The sequence below is a fragment of the Lathyrus oleraceus genome, chromosome 3 (assembly GCF_024323335.1).
Source record: "Lathyrus oleraceus cultivar Zhongwan6 chromosome 3, CAAS_Psat_ZW6_1.0, whole genome shotgun sequence".
Taxonomy (NCBI): domain Eukaryota; kingdom Viridiplantae; phylum Streptophyta; class Magnoliopsida; order Fabales; family Fabaceae; genus Lathyrus; species Lathyrus oleraceus.
In genome coordinates, this window is record NC_066581.1 from 178,659,660 (window position 1) to 178,665,659 (window position 6,000).

Below are 6,000 nucleotides of genomic sequence, written 5' to 3' on the forward strand. Positions count from 1 at the left end.
AGTCCCATCCCTAGGGTAAAGGACCCACACATGCTATGATCCTTGAGGCAATAAACTAAGCAATGATATGATGCCATGAGGGATCTTAGGGTCAAAATTAGGGTCTTACAACTTCATATGATAAATCATTGAAGATCCCTTTGAGTTCATCTGCAACATGATCATTGTGAAGCTGTTATTTTGAACCTGTGACTTGTGGAATTCATCTGCTACATGGGCTATCTTGGAGAAGATCATGGAGTGGCTAAGCTTGGATGTGGCTATCTTTATTTGATGCCTTGCTCTTCAATATTGATATAATATGTATTGTGTGTTGCTTGATTCTAAATGTCCAAGGGAATTTGGGTTTCTATATGACATTCTTGTATATTGGATTGCTACCCATTGGCCATATCTTTTCAACTCTTAACTTTCAATTTTATGCTTAGGATTAGTCTTTTCATCTCCTCCCCACTTCTTAAATTTCAAAACCTCTCCCTGCTTTAAAAAAATCTTCTTTGCTTGTACTAGTTTTGTTTTAAACTTTGACCACTTTGCAAACTAGAAACTTTGGCCTTATGCCATTGCATTTTCAAACTTCTTTTCTTAATAACTTGTAAATAGACTTTATTATACTTGACTTAAACTTTCAAAAAGCCAAAAATAATTAACCCATTCAAACCATTTTTAGGCCTTTGTGCCTTTCAAACTTAAATTTTGTTAAAAGCAGTGCATTTACTTTGAAATTTATACCACGAACTACGAGGTTTTGATCCCTCATTTTTATGTTGGTACGTAGGCACAAGTCTGAAGGTCTTGTCAAACACAAAAATATAATTAATGAATTCTTTTCTCATCCCCTAATTCTATTTGTTTGTAAATATCATTTTGTACAAAAACACATATGCACACAAAAAGGGCTCCCTAGGAGTACCTAGGACACTTTGGGTGCTAATACCTTCCCTCTGTGGATGAGAGGGAAGGTATTAGGTCCAAAGTGACCTATAATGTTTTGTATTATCACATGTGTTTCTTTTAGGATTATAAAATTTTCTCCAACATAACATTTGAAGTAGATATCTTAAAATTTCCAATGCATTTGGTCTCACCTCAAAATCATAAAAATAAAGGAAGTTAGGTCCTTGTGAAGTTGACCCAAAATTAGGGTTTCAGTCAAAATGACCTATAATGTTTTGAAATGAATGATGACCTCCCAAGTTTCAAATGGATTTTAGATGAACACAAAAGTTGTTTATATTATTCTTAAGAACATTTTTCAGCTTGGGGTCATCTTCATTTGACAAACACATCACAAGTTGTGTCTTAGTGATCCTCAGTTTAGTCAGATGACTTGACTCGTCAACTTCTCAAGGCCAAGCTTTAAATATTGATGAATGAATGATTGAGGATCCTCACAAAAGCTCATATATTCATACAATACTGAATGAAAGAACTTAACTTGATTAATTTTGATCATAGGTTGAGGTTGCTTCATGGGCAAGGCACAGTCAATGCACAGTTGAATTAGGGTTTCCTTGGGAAACAATCCTCAAGCCCTTTGGGTTATCTTAATAAAATTGGAAAATTGAGATAGTTGGGAGGCATATATGATGATTAGGAGCTTTGTGAACCATTGTCATGCTTTTTCTCATCTTCATCTAGCCACTTCATTGAGCTTAGGAGCTTCCTAGGAGCATGGGAGCACATGATCACTTGAGCTTCAAAACAAAAAGAGTTAGTGACATATTTTTGTGCTTTTGGTTAGTAAACAAAATAAGAAAAGCAATAATATACAACACAAGCATGCTTGGTGGTCTCAACCCACTCACACAAGTCCCATCCCTAGGGTAAAGGAGCCACACATGCTATGATCCTTGAGGCAATAAACTAAGAAATGATATGATGCCATGAGGGATCATAGGGTCAAAATTAGGGTCTTACAACTTCATATGATAAATCATTGAAGATCCCTTTGAGTTCATCTGCAACATGATCATTGTGAAGTTGTTATTTTGAACCTGTGACTTGTGGAATTCATCTGCTACATGGGCTATCTTGGAGAAGATCATGGAGTGGCTAAGCTTGGATGTGGCTATCTTTATTTGATGCCTTGCTCTTCAATGTTGATATAATATGAATTATGTGTTGCTTGATTCTAAATGTCCAAGGGAATTTGGGTTTCTATATGACATTCTTGTCTATTGGATTGCTACCCATTGGCCATATCTTTTCAACTCTTAACTTTTAATTTTATGCTTAGGATTAGTCTTTTCATCTCCTCCCCACTTCTTAAATTTCAAAACCTCTCCCTGCTTTAAAAAAGTCTTCTTTGCTTGTACTAGTTTTGTTTTAAACTTTGACCACTTTGCAAACTAGAAACTTTGGCCTTATGCCATTGCATTTTCAAACTTCTTTTCTTAATAACTTGTAAATAGACTTTATTATACTTGACTTAAACTTTCAAAAAGCCAAAAATAATTAACCCATTCAAACAATTTTTAGGCCTTTGTGCCTTTCAAACTTAAATTTTGTAAAAGCAATGCATTTACTTTGAAATTTATACCACGAACTACGAGGTTTTGATCCCTCATTTTTATGTTGGTACGTAGGCACAAGTCCGAAGGTCTTGTCAAACACAAAAATATAATTAATGAATTCTTTTCTCATCCCCTCATTCTATTTGTTTGTAAGTATCATTTTATACAAAAACACATATGCATACAAAAAGGGCTCCCTAGGAGTACCTAGGACACTTCGGGTGCTAATACCTTCCCTCTGTGGATGAGAGGGAAGGTATTAGGTCCAAAGTGACCTATAATGTTTTTTATTATCACATGTGTTTCTTTTAGGATTATAAAATTTTCTCCAACATAACATTTGAAGTAGATATCTTAAAATTTCCAATGCATTTGGTCTCACCTCAAAATCATAAAATTTAAGGAAGTTAGGTCCTTGGGAAGTTGACCCAAAATTAGGGTTTCAGTCAAAATGACCTATAATGTTTTGAAATGAATGATGACCTCCCAAGTTTCAAATGGATTTTTGATGAACACAAAAGTTATTTATATTATTCTTAAGAACATTTTTCAGCTTGGGGTCATCTTCATTTGACAAACACATCACAAGTTGTGTCTTAGTGATCCTCAGTTTAGTCAGATGACTTGACTCGTCAACTTCTCAAGGCCAAACTTTAAATATTGATGAATGAATGATTGAGGATCCTCACATAAGCTCATATATTCATACAATAATGAATGAAAGAACTTAACTTGATTAATTTTGATCATAGGTTGAGGTTGCTTCATGGGCAAGGCATTGTCAATGCACAGTTGAATTAGGGTTTCCTTGGGAAACAATCCTCAAGCCCTTTGGGTTATCTTAATCAAATTGGAAAATTGAGATAGTTGGGAGGCATATATGATGATTAGGAGCTTTGTGAACCATTGTCATGCTTTTTCTCATCTTCATCTAGCCACTTCATTGAGCTTAGGAGCTTCCTAGGAGCATGGGAGCACATGATCACTTGAGCTTCAAAACAAAAAGAGTTAGTGACATATTTTTGTGCTTTTGGTTAGTAAACAAAATGAGAAAAGCAATAATATATAATACAAGCATGCTTGGTGGTCTCAAACCACTCACACAAGTCCCATCCCTAGGGTAAAGGAGCCACACATGCTATGATCCTTGAGGCAATGCACTAAGCAATGATATGATGCCATGAGGGATCTTAGGGTCAAAATTAGGGTCTTACAACTTCATATGATAAATCATTGAAGATCCCTTTGAGTTCATCTGCAACATGATCATTGTGAAGCTGTTATTTTGAACCTGTGACTTGTGGAATTCATCTGCTACATGGGCTATCTTGGAGAAGATCATGGAGTTGCTAAGCTTGGATGTGGCTATCTTTATTTGATGCCTTGCTCTTCAATATTGATATAATATGAATTGTGTGTTGCTTGATTCTAAATGTCCAAGGGAATTTGGGTTTCTATATGACATTCTTGTCTATTGGACTGCTACCCATTGGCCATATCTTTTCAACTCTTAACTTTTAATTTTATGCTTAGGATTAGTCTTTTCATCTCCTCCCCACTTCTTAAATTTCAAAACCTCTCCCTGCTTTAAAAAAAATTTGATTGCTTGTACTAGTTTTGTTTTAAACTTTGACCACTTTGCAAACTAGAAACTTTGGCCTTATGCCATTGCATTTTCAAACTTCTTTTCTTAATAACTTGTAAATAGACTTTATTATACTTGACTTAAACTTTCAAAAATCCAAAAATAATTAACCCATTCAAACCATTTTTAGGCCTTTGTATCTTTCAAACTTAAATTTTGTTAAAAGCAATGCATTTACTTTGAAATTTATACCACGAACTACGAGGTTTTGATCCCTCATTTTTATGTTGGTACGTAGGCACAAGTCCGAAGGTCTTGTTAAACACAAAAATATAATTAATGAATTCTTTTCTCATCCCCTCATTCTATTTGTTTGTAAATATCATTTTGTACAAAAACACATATGCACACAAAAAGGGCTCCCTAGGAGTACCTAGGACACTTTGGGTGCTAATACCTTCCCTCTGTGGATGAGAGGGAAGGTATTAGGTCCAAAGTGACCTATAATGTTTTGTATTATCACATGTGTTTCTTTTAGGATTATAAAATTTTCTCCAACATAACATTTGAAGTAGATATCTTAAAATTTCCAATGCATTTGGTCTCACCTCAAAATCATAAAAATTAAGGAAGTTACGTCCTTGGGAAGTTGACCCAAAATTAGGGTTTCAGTCAAAATGACCTATAATGTTTTGAAATGAATGATGACCTCCCATGTTTCAAATGGATTTTAGATGAACACAAAAGTTGTTTATATTATTCTTAAGAACATTTTTCAGCTTGGGGTCATCTTCATTTGACAAACACATCACAAGTTGTGTCTTAGTGATCCTCAGTTTAGTCAGATGACTTGACTCGTCAACTTCTCAAGGCCAAACTTTAAATATTGATGAATGAATGATTGAGGATCCTCACATAAGCTCATATATCATACAATAATGAATGAAAGAACTTAACTTGATTAATTTTGATCATAGGTTGAGGTTGCTTCATGGGCAAGGCATTGTCAATGCACAGTTGAATTAGGGTTTCCTTGAGAAACAATCCTCAAGCCCTTTGGGTTATCTTAATCAAATTGGAAAATTGAGATAGTTGGGAGGCATATATGATGATTAGGAGCTTTGTGAACCATTGTCATGCTTTTTCTCATCTTCATCTAGCCACTTCATTGAGCTTAGGAGCTTCCTAGGAGCATGGGAGCACATGATCACTTGAGCTTCAAAACAAAAAGAGTTAGTGACATATTTTTGTGCTTTTGGTTAGTAAACAAAATGAGAAAAGCAATAATATATAATACAAGCATGCTTGGTGGTCTCAAACCACTCACACAAGTCCCATCCCTAGGGTAAAGGAGCCACACATGCTATGATCCTTGAGGCAATGCACTAAGCAATGATATGATGCCATGAGGGATCTTAGGGTCAAAATTAGGGTCTTACAACTTCATATGATAAATCATTGAAGATCCCTTTGAGTTCATCTGCAACATGATCATTGTGAAGCTGTTATTTTGAACCTGTGACTTGTGGAATTCATCTGCTACATGGGCTATCTTGGAGAAGATCATGGAGTGGCTAAGCTTGGATGTGGCTATCTTTAATTGATGCCTTGCTCTTCAATATTGATATAATATGAATTGTGTGTTGCTTGATTCTAAATGTCCAAGGGAATTTGGGTTTCTATATGACATTCTTGTCTATTGGATTGCTACCCATTGGCCATATCTTTTCAACTCTTAACTTTTAATTTTATGCTTAGGATTAGTCTTTTCATCTCCTCCCCACTTCTTAAACTTCAAAACCTCTCCCTGCTTTAAATAAAATTTGTTTGCTTGTACTAGTTTTGTTTTAAACTTTGACCACTTTGCAAACCAGAAACTTTGGCCTTATGCCATTGCAT